Source organism: Phocoena sinus, chromosome 6 (assembly GCF_008692025.1).
Source record: "Phocoena sinus isolate mPhoSin1 chromosome 6, mPhoSin1.pri, whole genome shotgun sequence".
Classification (NCBI taxonomy): Eukaryota; Metazoa; Chordata; class Mammalia; order Artiodactyla; family Phocoenidae; genus Phocoena; species Phocoena sinus.
In genome coordinates, this window is record NC_045768.1 from 37,875,288 (window position 1) to 37,896,036 (window position 20,749).

Consider the following 20,749-nt stretch of genomic DNA (forward strand, 5'->3'; position numbering starts at 1 on the left):
GACTTCCTGAGTCCTGATGACATGATAGGATTCAGGCAAGCACTGGGACCCTTGGCTGTGCCAGTAGCTTTTAATTAAACACAGCAGTAATTAATTAGCTAGTTAATTGATGTGTTACAGCCCTCTATCACAATTGAGTAGTGGTCATAGAGGTGTCACTCCAGGTGATGTGTATAAGTAGGTTGCGAGATTCCTCAATTCTTTCACTCTTGTAGGTTTCCATTATGGAAGTGCTGGGCGTCTAAAGTTTGGTTACTTCCCTTCTCTCTTCTCACCATCTCTGTAGGAGACTTGGCATCAGCCTTTTTGCCACAAAATTTTTCTCACCCACAGGGTTTTAAAGAACCTATTTAAGTGAACAAAATCTTTCTTTTTTTCTTTCAGGAAAAATGCAAAGCTGAGGAAGCCCTCAGTGACCTCAGACTTCAGCGTGAAACAGAACTGGGAGATCTACAGTGACAATAAAGAAACTCAGAAAGGTAGGTATGTGGCAGCTGGACTTTGAGGGATACCTTCAGTATCTCAGTGTGTCTAAATTATTAGCAACTAAAAATATATGGAATCATATTGAAGCAGCAGATGGATCAGATTTCAGAATCAAATTGGGCTCCTTGGCAAAAAAAAAAAACTTTTTAAGGCCCCTAATTTCTTTTTCTGTTTCTAAGGGCAGCTTATCTTTTGCATAGATCTAATAAATATTTCTGATCCCCTGAACACTTGTCCATCAAACCTCAGTTTTCTTTCCTTGGTCTTTACCAACCAAGGGCCCTCAAGTCCTGGGTCTGCTTATGACAGTAGGGAAATGGTCTTTCCTTGTCATGCAGCCCTACAGCCAGCTTACTACAAGGTACATGTATTCAGTGAATGTTTATTAAATGAAATGAATATTTCCTTCTCTGTGGAAAGTTCCAGATCTAGAGGATCCCTGTTGAGCAAGAAGTAGGAGAGAACCTGCTGAAGTGAAAGCAAAGGTGTGATTGGTTTTGGCCTTTGCTCTATTTGGTTTCTAAAATGAGTAGGGTCTGTTTCACTCTGCTGTGCTGGTAGATGTTTAATAACAACAGACTCTGGAGAGGGGAGGAAGGGAAGGAGGGATTTGTAGCATTTGACGATTTCCATGGTATAAATACTCCTGCCTTTACCGATTTCAAGCTCCCAAGTCAACATCACTGAATAGAGAGTTTGGGAAGAGATGCTTAAAATAAATAGCCTCTCACCTGCTGGTACACATTGTCTCCAGCACAGTACTGGATTTACTTCCTGCATGTGGATGGTCTCCATAACTAATGGAATTATCTTAGCTAAAATGAAAATGGGTGCTTAAAAAATAATCATCCATGAAAGTGGCATTGTGCGATTTGGGGACATCACTTTGTTTTTCTGATTGTTCATATGATAACCTTTAATGCTCCTTCCAGTATTTGTACTGAATGAGATTGACAGTTAACTGCATTTTGTGGGTTATTGCTATTTAAACCTCTGGAATTATTAAGAATTCTCCCCATATCCTTTTTGGAAAATTATTATCAATGTCAACCTTATATTTGATTTCCACAGGTCATTAGACCATACATACTAAGCTTTTATTACAGAATTTGAATGGACCAATCCTTTGCTTTATGCTAGAGTCACAGATTCTCCTAGCCACTGTCTTTACTTATTTCCATGTCATCCCAAATCTTTAGACTAAGAGAATGTTTGCAAAAGGAGACAGAGTTTCTTGCCCTGATACAGCATATGATGAAGACCAAACAGGCCCTGAACAGTGAGAGTCAGTAGTGACGAGACCTGAGTCCTCATCAAGACCTGCCAGTTTCTGCCTGTAATACATGGGACAATTGACTTCCTCATTTTGATCATTAGCTTCTCATCTGTAAATGGGGATTAATAATAAACTGTCCTGTCTAACCCTAATAACTAACATTTTATTGATTTTGTAGTTTATGAAGCTCTTTTTCATAATTAAAAAAAATTCAATTCTCAAACCTTCTCTGAGGAAAGTGCAAATTCCCCACTTTTATGGATGGGGACAATGAGTTCCAGGTTTAATAACTTGTTCAAACTCACTCAGCTAATAAGCAATGGGTTGTCTTTCTGTCTTTACACAGGTGGTGCTTTCACATTTATACCAGACTTCCTGCCTGCCTCTTAGGGTTATCCTGTAAGAGAGTAGGAGATGATTTATGGGAGAACATGTTAAAGGCTGTAAAGAACTATACAGAAGTTTACCAATTTAGTATAATTGTCAACACCTTATGCCACTGGTTCTGAGAAACTCATTTCTTTCTCTCCAGTCATTATTCCTATGCCACTCAAAAGAGAAGGTTCCCAGCTTTGTGGTCAGATGAATCCCCTTTATGTACTGCCAGTTCCAAGTTTTGCTACCTCTTAATTGGTTTTGTGTTTGGTTCATGACTTTCTTGTAAAATTGCTTATTTCTCTTGGATTCTCTGGTTGAGTTTTTCGTTTCTTGTAAAAAGAAACTCTGCCATCTTCATGATATCACTGATACCTTGCAACTTACTTATTCTTTGCAGTGCATGGAATTTGTTTTTTTCTCCTTGAAAGTACTAATTTTGGAGTCCAGGAAATTTCTATTCTTATTGGACTGATTGCTTTTTAAACTTGCTACCCAGATGTCATCTTGGAATTTCAGATCATTTTAGGTAGCTGATGTAGCAAGTAGATCTGTTTACCTCAGGGCATCTCCTCTGAGAGATGGTCTTCCTTGGAGCTCTGTGTGTGAAGCTGGCTGTCAGACAGGGGACCCCGATTACTAGGTGCATGGAGTATGGATGTTTAGAGAGAAGCCTTAGCTTTCCTTTTGGGAATCATTCAGTTATTTTTAAAAAGACAAACCCTGTCTTGTTGCATTTGGAATCAGCTCTGGCTTATCTGCTCTTCTTTCCTAGAGTAAGAGCAGCTATGGGCTTGAGAGGCAGTGTGCCTTAGTATACAATTTTAATCTCTATTTTCAGCCCCCCTTCTCACTCTCTGGGGTTCTGCATGACCAGTTGTCTCTTCTTTGTTCTACAGTAGGACCTTCAACACACATCTTCTGGACCTCCTTTTCCTCAGCTCTCTTCCCTTTGTCAGCACATTACCATCCAGTTTCCTTTTTCCAGCAATGTGTTTAAATCACTTTACTGCTGATGGGCCCTCTTCCATTCTTTTAATTTTTTTAAAATAGATCTTTATTGGAGTATAATTGCTTCAAAGTACTGTGTTAGTTTCTGTTGTACACCAGAGTGAATCAGCCATATGCATACACATGTCCCCATATCCCCTCCCTTTTGAGCCTCCCTCCCACCCTCCCTATCCCACCCCTCTAGGTGGTCACAAAGCATTGAGCTGATCTCCCCGTGCTGTGCTGCTGCTTCCCACTAGCTATTTTATGTTCCATAGTGTATATATGTCCATGCTACTCTCTCACTTCGCCCCAGTTTCCCCTTCCTACACCATGTCTTTTAACTTTTATTGGCTTATTTCCTTTGAAATTTCATATTAATGAGGTCTCAAAAGGGAAAGAAGACAAATTCATGTATTCTGTCCACCGTATTGAACTGCAAGCCTCCAATGATTATTTTCTTCCTTCCTTTTTGTTTTTAAGAAACAATTAAACTTAAAACCTTTTGCACAGCAAAGGAAACCATAAACAAAACGAAAAGACAACTTACTGAATGGGAGAAAATATTTGCAAATAATATGACTCATAAAGGGTTAATATCCAACATATATAAACAGCTCATATAATATCAAAAAAACAAACAACCTGAGTAAAAAATGGGCAGAAGAACTGAATAGACATTTTTCCAAAGAGGAAATGTAGACGGTCAACAGGCCCATGAAAAGATGCTCAACATTGGTAATCATCAGGGAAATGCAAATCAAAACCACAATGAGATATCACCTGTCAGAATGGCTGTCATCAAAAAGACCGCAAATAACAAATGTTGGTGAGGATGTAGAGAAAAGGAAACCCTCGTACATTGTTGGTGGGAATGTAAATTGGTGCAGCCATTCTGGAAAACTGTGTGGAGGTTTCTCAAAAAACTAAAGCTACCATATGACCCAGCAATTCCACTCCTGGGTATATATCAGAAAAAAACAAAAACACTAATTCGAAAAGATACATGCACCCAGTGTTCACAGCAGCATTACTTACAATTGCCAAGATATGGAAACAACCTAAGTGTCCATCAAAGAAGGAAGGATAAAGAAGATATGGTCTATATATACAACGGAATACTACTCAGACATAAAAATGAATAAAATTTTGCTATTTGCGGCAACACGGATGGATTTGGAGGGCATTATGCTAAGTGAAACAAGTCATACAGAGAAAGACAAATACTATATGATATCACTTATATGTAGAATGCAAAAAATACAACAAACTAGTGGGTATAACAAAAAGAAGCAGACTCACAGATATAAAGAACAAACTAGTGGTTACCAGTGGGGAGAAGGAAGTGGGGAGGGGCAATATAGGGGTAGGAGATTAAAAGGTACAAACTATTAGGTATAAAATAAGCTATAAGGATATATTGTACAACATGGAGAATATCGCCAGTATTTTACAATAACTATAAATGGAGTATAACCTTTAAAAATTGTGAATCACTATATTGCATACCTGTCATTTATATAATATATATCAACTATACGTCAATAACAGTTTTTAAAAAAAAACTTAAAATCATCTTGTAAATTTAATTTTATTGCTTTTGTGGCCTTACTGGATTTTATCTTGTATATTTGTTTTAGTTTCGTCATTTTTCTAAGAACTCTAGCAAAAATATAACTTATTTTATATTTTTACATATTGTAATGAAAATACTCTTTGGGAAGATAAGAATAGTTTACTTTTATTTTATTATTTTTTTTCATAAATTTATTTACTTATTTATTTTTGGCTAGGTTGGGTCTTTGTTGCTGCACACAGGCTTTCTCTAGTTGCGGCAAGCAGGGACCACTCTTCGTTGCAGTGCGTGGGCTTCTCATTGCGGTGGCTTCTCTTGTTGCGGAGCACGGGCTGTAGGTGCTCGGGCTTCAGTAGCTGTGGCACACAGGCTCAGCAGTGGTGGCTCACAGGCTGTAGAGTGCAGGCTCAGTAGCTGTGGCACACGGGCTTAGTTGCTCTGCGGCACGTGGGATCTTTCTGGACCAGGGCTCAAACCCGCGTCCCCTGCATTGGCAGGCGGACTCTTAACCACTGTGCCACCAGGGAAGCCCTTGTTTTTTCTTTTTTAACATCTTTATTGGAGTATAATTGCTTTACAATTTTGTGTTAGTTTCTGCTGTATAACAAAGTGAATCAGCTATATGTATACATATATCTGCATATCCCCTCCCTCTTGCGTCTCCCTCCCACCCTCCCTATCATCCCTCTAGGTGGTCACAAAGCACCGAGCTGATCTCCCTGTGCTATGCAGCTGCTTCCCACTAGCTATCTATTTTACATTTGGTAGTGTATATAAGTCAGTGCTACTCTCTCACTTCATCCCAGCTTCCCCTTTCCCCTCCCCGTGTCCTCAAGCCCATTCTCTACTTCTGTGTCTTTATTCCTGCCACATCTTCTTTATCCATTCATCTGTCGATGGACACTTAGGTTGCTTCCATGTCCTGGCTATTGTAAATAGTGCTGCAATGAACATTGTGGTACATGACTCTTTTTGAATTATGGTTTTCTCAGGGTATATGCCTAGTAGTGGGATTGCTGGGTCGTATGGTAGTTCTATTTTTAGTTTTTTAAGGAACCTCCATACTGTTCTCCATAGTGGCTGTATCAATTTACATTCCCACCAACAGTGCAAGAGGGTTCCCTTTCCTCCACACCCTCTCCAGCATGTATTGTTTGTAGATTTTTTGATGATGGCCACAGGGCGACACATTTCTAATTACCTGTCATTTCTCACCATGTTGATTAGATATGTGACTCCCAGAAAAATTCAGTTGGCCTTTATTTTGTCTTGTGCAACCTGAGAGAATGTATTCTTCCTGTGTCAGTTCTTCAAGTATTTGAAGAGAGAAGCCGTTACAGCTTAAGCCAAGTGCACTGACCTGAATGTTTTAAGTCTCACGTCATCAGTTGCCTTTCTCATCCAGGTTCTTGGCATCCCTTTTTTAAAAAAATTAATTAATTAATTAATTTATGGCTGTTTTGGGTCTTCGTTGCTTTCTCTAGTTGCAGCGAGCTGGGGGGCTGCTCTTCGTTGCGGTGCACAGGCTTCTCATTGCGGTGGCTTCTCTTGTTGCAGAGGATGGGCTCTAGGCACATGGCCATCCGTAGTTGTGGCATGTGGGCTCAGTAGTTGTGGCTCGTGGGGTCCAAAGCTCAGGCTCAGTAGTTGTGGTGCACGGGCTTAGTTGCTTTGTGGCATGTGGGATCTTCGTGGGCCAGGGTTCAAACCCATGTCCCCTGCATTGGCAGGCGGATTCTTAACCACTGAGCCACCAGGGAAGCCCTTGGCATCCCTTTTCAGTAGAGATATTATCCAGAAATGGATACACTGTTCAGAATATGGTCTGACCACATTAGAGTAGAAAAGTTCACATGTTCTGTATACATTTTCTTAATACAACTTAAGATTGCATTTGCATCCTGGATGTTCTCATTCTTTTTGTATCGGGACATAAAGATGGTGATTTTTAGAAAATAGCTTCATTTATTAAACGTTTGATTTAAATGTCTTTATCTTAATTGATTGTTGCATAGAATGAACTGATATTGCTCTGAGGATTTTATTTCCCCTGATGCTTAATCATGGAATACATTGTGGCTCTTGGGAAGAATGAGATTATCGGTCTTCTTGATTCTATTGCTGTCTGATTCCACTGCTGTGTCATCTTGAGTATCGCCAGCCCTTAGGGAGCGGTCCTCTCCTTTGTCACCCGGTCATCCCACTCTTCCTACCTGGGTGAGGACTGCAGCTCGCTGGCCCTTTGTGATCCCGTGCGGAGGATGAATTGTGATGTTGACAGCCTGCCCGAGAACAGCTTGTCTACCCTGAAAGATTCCGAGTATGACTCGGAGGTGGAGTACAAGCACCAGAGGAGATTCTGAAGGTTGCAGAGCTTGCAGGAGAGCTTTGGGGGTGATACTTCAGACACAGATGTGAGCCCCGAAATCACTGCTCTCCTAGGCCTGATCTTCAGTAGAAATATCACCCTATTTGACCTTCATCTGTCATGGGCATTGTTTTAAAGGTCATACATGTGAAACATAGGAGAATGTTTTTCTCTACTAAGTTAGGGAAAACTCTCACAGGTTTCCTTTTGAGGCCACTTTGTCCCATAACAGCGTTGACAGTAGATTCAGGTGCGTGTTTTTCTTCTTTTTACTTCATGATGTATATGTGTAATGAAAGACTTTGCTTTATAATGGCTGACTTTTTAATAAAAAAAAAAGGTTCCTGATGTAAGGGATGAAGGTGGCTCAGAAGGTGTGGCTTCCATCCTGGATTAGAAGCCCGAGGGGTCTGCTAGCGAAGGCCACGTCGTTATTAGCTCCTCAAGAAAGCCCATCTCGGCCCTTTCACCACAGGCAGGTGGCTTCGGGGGCACTTTTATTCATGAACACTTCATTTTTGTGCCATATAACTTACTAGGAAGAAAGCTGGCACTACCTTTGTCATCCACTGTGGCTTTCTTTCCCTAGACGGACATGGTGGATGGTAACCATAAATCCTACAGCTTGCAGAAGCCTTACAAGATTGTGCTGGCCAGGGATGCTGCAGTGGGGAAGCCAAGTTTCCTCATGAGACTTTGCAAGGATGAATTTTGAGGGAGTACAAGTGCCACCCTGGGTATGGTTCCTTTTTCAGTGGATAATGGGAAAAAGACCTTCTTTAGCTTGATTCTGTTTTCTTTAGGGATTATATACACAGATACATGGATCTCTCCCTTTCTCTCTCTCTGTACAATACATATATATATAGGTAGGTGTGTGTGTTTGTCCTTGTCTATAGTCCTCCTCTGTTTGGGCTAAGGCCTAAATTTGGGAAAGGAAGACTAACAAAGGACTTAGGTATTTACTTACCCAGTGAAATCAACCAAACCAAGTTTAGAGCCAGAAATGACAGATTCATTTATGCAGCAAGCATTTCCTGAGTCCTGCTGTGAGTTGCATACTGTTGTAGGAGTATGGGCACGCAGTAAACAAAATCGACGAAGTCCCAGGCTGAAAGGAACTTACATCCAAAGGAAGGAAATGGATGAAAAGCAAATTGAAAAAATGAGGTTTGGGTGATGTGCACTTTTACACAGGGTGCCCAGGGAAAGTCTTTCTGATCAGGTGTCATTGGATGTTGATAACTGATCTTACTGATGGCCTTTTTGCCATTATGTTCAAAATCATGGCTGGGTGTATGTTCCCTCCCCTCCTTCACAACAGAATATATGAATAATACCTCTCAGAACAAGGAAAAAGTAGTGTCATGGTTTCTCAAATTTGCATAATATTCAGGAAAAGGACTTGAAAATATGCAAATTATCATTTATTTTTCTTCATCTAAAGAGTTCTTATTTTGATAACCAGAAACGTTAGAACAGATTGACTACCCTCTTCACAAGGGGTGTCTTTTTTTTTTTTAACATCTTTATGGAGTGTAATTGCTTTACAATGGTGTGTTAGTTTCTGCTTTATAACAAAGTAAATCAGCTATACATATACATATACCCCCATAGCTCCTCCCTCTTGCGTCTCCCTCCCACCCTCCCTAACCCACCCCTCTAGGTGGTCACAAAGCACCGAGCTGATCTCCCTGTGCTATGCCACTGCTTCCCACTAGGTATCTATTTTACATTTGGTGGTGTATATATGTCCATGCCAATTTCTTCATCCCAGCTTACCCTTCCCACTCTCCATGTCCTCAAGTCCATTTTCTACGTCTGCGTCTTTATTCCTGTCCTGCCCCTAGGTTCTTCAGAACCATTTTTTTTCTTTTTTAGATACCATATATATGTGTTACCATATGGTATTTGTTTTTCCTTTTTCTGACTTACTTCACTCTGTATGACAGACCCTGGGTCCATCCGCCTCACTACAAATAACTCAATTTCGTTTCTTTTTATGGCTGGGTAATATTCCATCGTATATATGGGCCACATCTTCTTTATCCATTCATCTGTCGATGACACTTAGGTTACTTCCATATCCTGGCTATTGTAAATAGAGCTGCAATGAACATTGTGGTATGTGACACTTTTTCAATTATGGATTTCTCAGGGTATATGCCCAGTAGTGGAATTGTTGGGTCATATGGTAGTTCTACTTTTAGTTTTTTAAGGAACCTCCATACAGTTCTCCATAGTGGCTTTATCAATTTACATTCCCACCAACAGTGCAAGAGGATTCCCTTTTCTCCACACCCTCTCTAGCATTTATTGTCTCTAGATTTTTTGATGATGGCCATTCTCACCGGTATGAGGTGATACCTCATTGTAGTTTTGATCTGTATTTTTCTAATGATTAGTGATGTTGAGCATCCTTTCATGTGTTTATTGGCAATCTGTATATCTTCTTTAGAGATATGTCTAGTTCTTCTGCCCATTTTTGGATTGGGCTGTTTGTTTTTGTTATATTGAGCTGCATGAGTTCCTTGTAAATGTTGGAGATTACTCCTTTGTCAGTTGCTTCATTTGCAAATATTTTCTCCCATTCTGTGTGTTGTCTTTTTGTCTTGTTTATGGTTTCCTTTGCTGTGCAAAAGCTTTGAAGTTTCATTAGGTCCCATTTGTTTATTTTTGTTTTTATTTCCATTTCTCTAAGAGGTGGGTCAAAAAGGATCTTTCTGTGATTTATGTCATCGAGTGTTCTGCCTTGTTTTTCTCTAAGAGTTTGATAGTTTCTGGCCTTACATTTAGGTCTTTAATCCATTTTGAGTTTATTTTATTGTATGGTGTTAGGGAGTGTTCTAGTTTCATTCTTTTACATGTAGCTGTCCAGTTTTCCCAGCACTACTTATTGGAGAGGCTGTCTTTTCTCCATTGTATATTCTTGCCTCCTTTATAAAAATAAGGCGACCATATGTGTGTGGGTTTCTCTCTGGCTTTCTGTCCTGTTCCATTGATCTGTATATCTGTTTTTGTGCCAGTACCATACTGTCTTGATTACTGTAGCTTTGTAGTATAGTCTGAAGTCCAGGAGCAGGATTCCTCCAGCTCTGTTTTTCTTTCTCAAGATTTCTTTGGCTATTTGGGGTCTTTTGTGTTTCCATACAGATTGTGAAATTTTTTCTAGTTCTGTGAAATATGCCATTAGTAGTTTGATAGAGATTGCATTGCATCTGTAGGTGGCTTTGGGTGGTATAGTCATTTTCACAATGTTGATTCTTCCAATCCAAGAGTATGGTATATCTCTCCATCTGTTTGTATCATCTTTAATTTCTTTCATCAGTGTCTTACAGTTTTCTGCATACAGGTCTTTTGTCTCCTTATGTAGGTTTATTCCTAGGTATTTTATTCTTTTTGTTGCAGTGGTAAATGGGAGTGTTCCTTAATTTCTCTTTCAGATTTTTCATCATTAGTGTATAGGAATGCCAGAGATTTCTGTGCATTAATTTTGTATCCTGCTACTTTACCAAATTCATTGATTAGCTCTAGTAGTTTTCTGGTATAGCATCTTTAGGATTCTCTATGTGTTGTATCATGCAAACTGTGACAGCTTTACTTCTTCTTGTCTGATCTGGATTCCTTTTATTTCTTTTTCTTCTCTGATTGCTGTGGCTATAGCTTCCAAAACTATGTTGAATAATAGTGGTGAGAGTAGACAACCTTGTCTTATTCCCGATCTTAGAGGAAATGGTTTCAGTTTTTCACCACTGAGAATGATATTGGCTGTGGGTTTGTCATATATGGCCTTTATTATGCTGAGGTAAGTTCTCTCTATGCCTACTTTCTGGAGAGTTTTTATCATAAATGGGTGTTGAATTTTGTCAAAAGCTTTTTCTGCATCTATTGAGACGATCATATGGTTTTTCTCCTTCAATTTGTTAACATGGTTTATCACATTGATTGATTTGCATATATTGAAGAATCCTTGCATTCCTGGGGTAAACCCCACTTGTTCATGGTGTATGATCCTTTTATTGTGCTGTTGGATTCTGTTTGCTAGTATTTTGTTGAGGATTTTGCATCTGTGTTCATCAGTGATATTGGCCTGTAGTTTTCTTTCTTTGTGACATCTTTGTCTGGTTTTGGTATCAGGGTGATGGTGGCCTTGTAGAATGAGTTTGGGAGTGTTCCTCCCTCTGCTATATTTTGGAAGAGTTTGAGAAGGATAGGTGTTAGCTCTTCTGTAAATGTTTGATAGACTTCACCTGTGAAGCCATCTGGTCCTGGGCTTTTGTTTGTTGGAAGATTTTTAATCACAGTTTCAATTTCGGTGCTTGTGATTTGTCTGTTCTTATTTTCTATTTCTTCCTGTTTCAGTGTCAGAAGGTTGTGCTTTTCTAAGAATTTTTCCATTTCTTCCAGGTTTTCCATTTTATTGGCATAAAGTTGCTTGTAGTAATCTCTCATGATCCTTTGTATTTCTGCAGTGTGACTTGTTACTTTTCCTTTTCTATTTTTTTTGAATTTTATTTAATTTATTTTTTTATAAAAGGGGTTCTTATTAGGTATCCATTTTTTAAATATTAGTGTATATATGTCGATCCCAATCTCCCAATTCATCATTTATGATTTCTTTCCTTCTGATAACTTTGGGGAATTTTTTTTCTTCTTTCTCTAATTGCTTTAGGTGTAAGGTTAGGTTGTTTGTTTGAGCTGTTTCTTGTTTCCTGAGGTAAGATTGTATCACTGTAAACTTCCCTTTAGAACTGCTGTTGCTGCATCCCATAGTTTTTGGGTCATTGTGTTTACACTGTCATTTGTTTCTAGGTATTTTTTGATTTCCTCTTGAATTCTTCAGTGATCTCTTGGTTATTTAGTAATGTATTGTTTAGCCTCCATCTGTTTGTATTTTTTACAGATTTTCCCCTGTAATTGATATCTAGTTTCATAGTGTTGTGGTCAGAAGAGATACTTGATACAATTTCAATTTTCTTAAATTTACCAAGGCTTGATTTGTGACCCAAGACATGATCTATCCTGGAGCGTGTTCTATGAGCACTTGAGAAGAAAGTGTATTCTGTTGTTTTTGGATGGAATTTCCTATAAATATCAATTAAGTCCATCTTGTTTAATGTGTCATTTAAAGCTTGTGTTTCATTATTTATTTTCATTTTGGATGATCTGTCCATGGGTGAAAGTGGGGTGTTAAAGTCCCCTACTATGATTGTGTTACTGTCGATTTCCTCTTTTATGGCTGTTAGTATTTGCCTTATGTATTGAGGTGCTCCTATGTTGGGTGCATAAATATTTACAATTGTTATATCTTCTTCTTTGATTGATCCCTTGATCATTATGTAATGTCCTTCTCTGTCTCTTGTAATAGTCTTTATTTTAAAGTCTATTTGTCTGATATGAGAATTGCTACTCCAGCTTTCTTTTGATTTGCATGGAATATCTTTTTCCATCTTGTCACTTTCAGTCTGTAAGTGTCCCTAGGTCTGAAGTGGGTCTCTTGTAGACAGCATATATATGGGTCTTGTTTTTGTATCCATTCAGCAAGCCTGTGTCTTTTGGTTGGAGCATTTAATCCATTTACATTTAAGGTAGTTATTGATATGTATGTTCCTTTTACCATTTTATTAATTGATTTGGGTTTGTTATTGTAGGTCTTTTCCTTCTCTTATGTTTCCTGCCTAGAAGTTGCTTTAGTACTTGTTGTAAAGCTGGTTTGGTGGTGCTGAATTCTCTTAGTCTTTGCTTGTCTGTAAAGTTTTTAATTTCTCTGTCGAATTTGAATGAGATCCTTGCTGGGTATAGCAATCTTGGTTGTAGGTTTTTCTCTTTCATCACTTTAAATATTTCCTGCCACTTCCTTCTGGCTTGCAGAATTTCTGCTGAAAGATCGGCTGTTAACCTTATGGGGATTTCCTTGTATATTATTTGTTGCTTTTCCCTTGCTGCTTTTAGTATTTATTTGTGTGTATTTAATTTTTGATAGTTTTATTGATATGTGTCTTGGAGTGTTTCTCCTTGGATTTATCCTGTATGGAACTCTCTGTGCTTCCTCGACTTGATTGACTATTTCCTTTCCCGTATTAGGGAAGTTTTCAAGTATAACCTCTTCAAATATTTTCTCATTCCCTTTCTTTTTCTCTTGTTCTTCTGGGACCCCTATAATTCGAATGTTGGTGCATTTAATGTTGTTGCAGAGGTCTCTGAGACTATCCTGAATTCTTTTCATTCTTTTTTCTTCTTTCTGCTCTCTGGTAGTTATTTCCACTATTGTATCTTCCAGGTCACTTATCCATTCTTCTGCCTCAGTTATTCTGCTATTGATTCCTTCTAGAGAGTTTTTAATTTATTTATTGTGTTGTTCATCATTGTTTGTTTGCTCTTTAGTTCTCCTAGGTCTTTGTTAGATGTTTCTTGTTTTTTTTCCATTCTATTTCCGAGATTTTGGGTCATCTTTACTGTCAGTACTCTGAATTCTTTTGCAGGTAGACTGCCTATTTTCTCTTCATTTTTTTGGTCTGGTGGGTGTTTACCTTGCTCCGTCATCTGCTGTGTGTTTCTCTATCTTCTCATTTTGCTTAACTTACTGTGTTTGGGGTCACCTTTTCGCAGGCTGCAGGTTTGCAGTTCCCGTTGTTTTTGTTGTCTGCCCCCAGTGGCTAAGGTTGTTTCAGTGGGTTGTGTAGGCCTCCTTGTGGAGGAGACTAGTGTCTGTGTTCTGGTGGATGAGGCTGGATCTTGTCTTTTTGGTGGGCAGGACCGCATCCGGTGTTGTGTTTTGGGGTGTCTGTGACCTTATTATGATTTTATGGAGCCTCTCTGCTAATGGGTGGGGTTGTGTTTCTGTCTTGCTAGTTGTTTGGCATAAGGTTTCCAGCACTGGAGCTTGCTGGTCTTTGAATGGACCTGGGTCTTAGCTTTGAGTTGGAGATCTCTGGGAGACCTTTTGCCGTTTGATGTTACGTGGAGCCAGGAGGTCCCTGTTGGACCAATGTCCTGAACTCGGCTGTCCCACCTCAGAGGCACAGCCCTGACACCCGGCCGGAGCACCAAGACCCTGTCAGCCGCACGGCTCAGTCAGCCATCCTGTCACGGAGTTGCCTGAAGGCCGGGCATCCTGTCGGGGGCTCCTCTGCTTGGGTCCTGGAGACACCTGAGGGGTGGCCTCCTGTCAGGGGCTTCAAGGTCAGTTGCAGTCGCCTGAGGTCCAGGCTCGGGTGTGAATCATGTGGGGCGTTGGGCGCTAGCCTTCTCTGCTCCTGTGCACAGCATCGGGGGGTTCGGCTGGCGTCTGAGCAGGTTATGGCTTCCACCCAGCTTTACATCTGGGCCCCATGTTTACAACTGGGGGGGTTTACATCTGAGGGTTTACTTCTGGAACCCAGTTTTACATCTGGGCCCGGTTTACCACTTGGGGGGTTTACACAGTGGGTGTCTTTGTAAATTTGTGGTTGTCTGTTATACCCTTCAAGATAACAAATTTGAAAGTTCACTTCAGTTTGATTCATAAAAATACCACAATATTTGGTTCGGTTGCTAGAGAGCGTACCCTATATACATACACAGAGTATACCTGCATATATACATATATACATAGACATTTATGTACATGCACACACACAGATATAACTGAGTCCATCTAATTACATGGGCAAATAGAACATAGATTTTCCTTTTGTCTATAGATCAAATCCTTCCCCAAACACTCTTGCACTGCTGGTGGGAATGTGAATTGGTTCAGCCACTGTGGAGAACAGTATGGAGGTTCCTTAAAAAACTACAAATAGAATTACCATATGACCCAGCAATCCCACTACTTGGCATATACCCTGAGAAAACCAAAATTCAAAGAGAGTCATGTACCAAAATGTTCATTGCAGCTCTATTTACAATAGCCAGGACATGGAAACAACTTAAGTGTCCATCATCGGATGAATGGATAAAGAAAATGTGGCACATACATACAATGGAATATTACTCAGCCTTAAAAAGAAATGAAATTGAGCTATTTGTAATGAGATGGATAGACCTAGAGTCTGTCATACAGAGTGAAGTAAGTCAGAAAGAAAAAGACAAATACCGTATGCTAACACATATATATGGAATTTAAGGGAAAAAAATGTCATGAAGAACCTAGGGGTAAGATAGGAATAAAGACGCAGACCTACTGGAGAACGGACTTGAGGGTATGGGGAGGGGGAGGGGTGAGTTTTGACAGGGCGAGAGAGAGTCATGGACATATACACACTAACAAACGTAGTAAGGTAGATAGCTGGGGGGAAGCAGCCGCAAGGCACAGGGATATTAGCTCGGTGCTTTGTGACAGCCTGGAAGGGTGGGATGGGGAGAGTGGGAGGGAGGGAGACGCAAGAGGGAAGACATATGGGAACATATGTATATGTATAGCTGATTCACTTTGTTATAAAGCAGAAACTAACACACCATTGTAAAGCAATTATACCCCAATAAAGATGTTTAAAAAAAAAAAAAAAAAAATCCTTCCCCAAGCCAGCCAACCTGCAGATGTGCATCTGTGCACATGTCTGTGGTCTGACTTATAATTAGTTTGTGAAGGTTACTCCTCTTGAAGGCCAGATTCATTTCTCTCTACCTCGCTGAACTTTGGCTTACTGGCCCTTGTCTCATCCAAATAAGGCTCGAAAGTAAAAACCGATGGAATTATTTACATCATGTTCTCCATGTCCTCTTATATTTTTTTCAGAAGTTGATTTTCAATTGAAAACTCTCGTCGTAGATGGAGAGCTAACAGCCCTGCAGCACTGGGATACGGCTGGGCAGGAGAGGCAAGTGCTTTCCATAATGCTTTGAATTCTGCTGAGGTTTGCACAGACAAGCCATTTAAAAAATATGTGTGGTTGACATGGCCCTATTTAAGGTCCTGTAAAGTGCTGCACCTGGTTTAGAGTTAGGACATGTGGGTGGAGGTGTGCTCTTCCTCCGGTGAGCACCCCGTACCCTGTGTGTGTGCCCTGTGGTGTTGCACATGGGTAGTTCTTCTCCCACCCACGCGCAGTATTCCCTACCCACCACCCCCAAAATAATTTTTCTCTGATGTGCCTCTTCTTCCATCCTTCTCTGTACCTCCACATGGGATCTGGTAGCTTGCTGCTGAGGCTGAAATTTTTAGAACTTATGCTCTCAAGCTATGCTCTGAGGCTTGTAGACATTCTTGGGATTGTCTGGTGGAGAAAATGATTTGCTTTTCTCAATCAGCAGCCCAGATTCTTATGTTGTTACCATTCACCAAGTCATTCTAGGCCTCGGGGATGGCTATTTCACAGTAATAGGCTGCTATTAGATTCTTCTCAATTGGGGGTTATTTTAGAAGATGAGAAGAAAGTGAGCATCAAAGAGTTGGAAGAATGAGGCAGCCCCAAACTGACTGACTGATTAGAACTGTTACTTATCTGCTTTTCTCTCTTCCAGATTCAGAAGTATTGCTTAAGTCTTACTTCAGAAGAGCAGATGGTGTTTTGCTGCTGTATGATGTTACATGTGAGAAAAGCTTTCTCAACGTACGAGAATGGGAAGGTATGGTTGAGGTAAGAAGTGAAAACAGAGAAACAAAAAAGTTACACAGGAGAGTCACAGGCTGTCTTGGAAAATGTACTTTCTCTTCTTTGTCAAAACGAACTTGATTAGAAGCCACTGATCCAGGCCATCAGGAAGAACTGGATGTGAGATGTGGGGTTCCCAGTGGCATCTGGCAGTACTGGTCTCTTCCTTAGTAGCTGGGCAAGTTCCCACTGAGCCAAGGACACTACTAAAGTGAGCTTCTGGGGAAAAAAGATAACTTCTGTGTTTTCTTATAGATAAAATCAGAACCCCATGGGCAGTGCATGAAAATTCAGGCAGCCCAAGAAGGAGCAGCAGCTCTCACAAACAAGGGGGTGATGGGGCTGGGTGTGTAGTGTGATTGGGGGTATAATAGGGCCTCCATGTGTGCTAGAGGCATAGGTGAGATACCACCTGGGTGTGAGCTTGTGCCAGGTCCAAATTCTATAGCATAGAGAACTGTGTTCTCGACCTTATTCTTTCTGGTAGTGATTTGGGTGATTTACACATCTCAAAGTACCACTGAAATAACCAGTTGGTATTTTAAACATGTGTGGTAACTGTCTGTGCTTTGTTTTGCTCCAGTAAGATGGTGTCTTTCATCTGAGGAGCTTTCATATCCTTTGGTTTCATGGTAAATACTTTTTAAAGTAGAAAATGATTTTGACCACAGGCAGTGTGCTACCAACAGTCATTAATAACCGTGACACTACAGTTCAAGCCATGGTTTAGCATGCTCTCCCGGAGAAAAACAAAACAAAACTGGTGGCTAATACAATTTTTCGAGTAAGTCTATTATCTATAATTTTTAACAGGCTTTAAGTGCAGTGGTGGCTGAACAGAGAACTGATTGCTGTCTGATCTCAGGTTAGCTTCTAGATTCTTCAGTTGGGCCTATTTCATACCCTGTAAATCACCAGAATGAGTGTTTTCTTTCTAACTAGAGAAGTGATTTAAGAAATGACTGGTTGAAATTGCAATAAGACTTAGACAATGATAAATAAACATGCATTTTGTTCAACTGAAATATCATGACTTAAAATTATTATAAACACAATGAAAGTGTGTTGACATTTATATAGTATTTTATTTCACAAAATTTCCCACATGTTATATTCATCTGTGTAACATATCTGAGCAAGGAAGTAAGAAATGTAATGTTATTCTCACTTTTTATGAGAAACCTAAGGCATAGAAAGCGTATGACACTGGTTTTTGGTTATTTAGGGGTTAGGCGTAGAAGGGGAAATGGGGCCTCCTGATTCAACGTCGGTTGCTCCTTTGATTAAGCACCAGAGTGTGCAGCAAATTAAGAAAAAAATCTTTTGATGTCAAGAAAGGATCTCCAAGGTAGTTAGTGCATAGAGGAGAGGCATCTACTCAAGGGAACAGATGACCTCCCTGGGATCGACCAGTGAGTTCGGAGAATCCGGTGAGAATGGATAATCCCAGCTCACTCATACCTACAGATATTTAAGATCTGTAGCAAAACAGTTTATTGTTGGAACTGTTGGATTTGGTCTTCATTTTAAGACTTTGGATTATATTCAAGAAAAGGAGGCACAAAAGGCAGGGTCGGCCATAGGGTTGAAATAGCCCTTAGTGACCAGCTGTGGCCTGTGCCAGGGGCCCCATGGCCATAATTTGCTAAATAAGCACCTACATATGATAAGTGACCTTTTTAGCTATTCGTATTACCTTTCATATGGTCTAAAAAGGAAGAAAACTGTATTCAATACGAATTCTTGAATTTGTTATGTAGAAAAAATTAGATGCCACTTGGCATTTGACTTTTCACTTATCACAGTGAACCTTTGCCATGGCTACCTTTTCTAATTTGAGGAAATTGTATTGGGATGCTTTATATGACCACCATAAATATGGGTAGAAACTAATGGTGAGATCGTTGGGATAAGCCAGAGGGTTGAGAAGCAGTAGAATGTCAGTGGTGAATGGACCCTCGGAACTAATAATGAATACACTTCGACTGAAAATCACTGGGTTACAAAATCTTATAATAAAACGAAGACCATTTACTTACCTGTCATAAATAATTTATTGTTTGAATATTTACAATATTCAAACAATATTGATCTCTTTTACATATTCAAAAAGATTTCTGAAATACCTGCTTTGTGTGTGTACTGGGCTCATGCTTGCCATATATCCATTAATAAAACACAGAGCCCTACCCTTAAGGAGCTTGTGCTCCAGTGGGGGAGGCATAACACACAACAAACTTAAATAAAATAAGTAGAACGATAGAAAGTGATAAATGTTATGAAACCAAAAAGAGGGCTGGATAACGGGCCTTATGGTGAGGCAGGGGGGCTGCAGGTAGTGTGGTCAGGGTAGCCACACCAGAAGGTGATATTTGAGTCAGGACTTGAAGGAGGTGCCAGTATGTTCCTGTATGACTTTGGGAAGTCATTTAGACGCTCAGACCCTTGGCTTACTTAAGCGAATATATATATATATATATATATATATATATATATTTTTTTTTTTTAAGTAGTCCTTTTTTTTTTAATTTTTAAAATTTATTTATTTATTTATGGCTGCATTGGGTCTTCGTTTCTGTGCGAGGGCTTTCTCTAGTTGCGATGAGCGGGGGCCACTCCCCATCGCGGTGCGTGGGCCTCTCACTATCGCGGCCTCTCGTTGCGGAGCACAGGCTCCAGACGTGCAGGCTCAGTAGTTATGGTTCACAGGCCCAGTTGCTCCGCGGCATGTGGGATCCTCCCAGACCAGGGCTCGAACCCGTGTCCCCTGCATCGGCAGGCAGATTCTCAACCACTGCGTCACCAGGGAAGCCCTTAAGCGAGTATTTGATTCATGGCTTCCACGTGATGCCCCCTCAGATCCTGAGCAGTTCCCCACTGAACGCAATTACTTAACACCTTAATGGGTGGGGTGTCCAGTTTTAGGGAAGGCCTTTCATTTCCTTCTCCCCTTCGCTTTTACTTCACTCTGGTATGTTCAGTTGGAGGAAAATGGTCTGAAGAGAAAGGAAGTCGAATACAGTTTCCTTGTTCCTGAGGCTCAATTCTTGATGCTGTATCAGGTGTGGCACCGAAGTGGATGAGCACCTGGATGTCTTTAGGCACCGCAAAGGGTCATTCCCCACGTCTCAGTCAGGGCTGCTGTCTCTCTTGTTCAGGATCCAGAGCAAGGGTTGTCTGCTTGTCCTCCCTTCTCATCCTGCCTGCTGAAGGGGATGTGCCCTTGCTGATCCCTTCATTTTAGACAGGGAAGGTGAGGCAGAACCAGGAACAGACTTGCCTGACTTCACGCAGCCAGTGAGCAGCCACGTGGTGGGATTGGTGGGGTCTCAAGCTTAACCCTGCCTCTCAGCGCTTCCGCTGCGCTCGCCAGCTCCCCTCTGAGTGTCGGGGCTGTGTGACAGCGTGCTGTGCTGATTTGGGGGCATTAATCTTAAGAGTCTGTTACGTTGAGTGATCGCTCAGTGACTCCTCGCAAGAAAAATGTTGATCTTTAGGGCCTTTGTATTTTGCTTTTGCTATAAACCAGAGAGCAGTGAGTGTGGAACTTTCAGACTCCATTTTTTTTTTTTTTGCGGTACGCGGGCCTCTCACTGTTGTGGCCTCTCCCGTTGCGGAGCACGGGCTCCGGACGCGCAGGCTCAGCGGCCATGGCTCACGGGCCCAGCCGCTCCGCGACATGTGGGATCTTCCCGGACTGGGGCACGAACCCGTGTCCCCTTCATCGGCAGGCGGACTCAACCACTGCGCCACCAGGCAAGCCCCAGACTCCATTTTTGTCCCATTGTAGCTGAGGGAATTCTTGTGTGTTTTATACCTGAGGTAATGAAGTTGATTTGTAATCACCACTGTTTGGAGTGAAAGTTGTGGAAAATTATGTGGGCACTACAGCCGAGTAGTGTTTTGTGGTCACGCCTCTTGAGTTTTATTGGTTTGTATAGTGGCAAGCGTGATGGAATCAGTTTGGACCACCCTGGCCTTGGTCCTTACAAGGTCTTATTTAACCTCTCTGAATTTCAGTTTTCTCACCTGGCAATGGGAGAAAGTTTGGCTCCTTTTAGAGATAGTTTGAGGTTTGAAGATATTGTGTATACATCACGTGG

At 40.8% G+C, this 20,749-nt stretch overlaps 1 pseudogene; it reads left to right on the plus strand.

Annotated features, from left to right (window-relative positions):
* Nucleotides 1-20,749, plus strand: part of LOC116754988 — a 55,698-nt pseudogene that overhangs the window by 24,476 nt on the left and 10,473 nt on the right.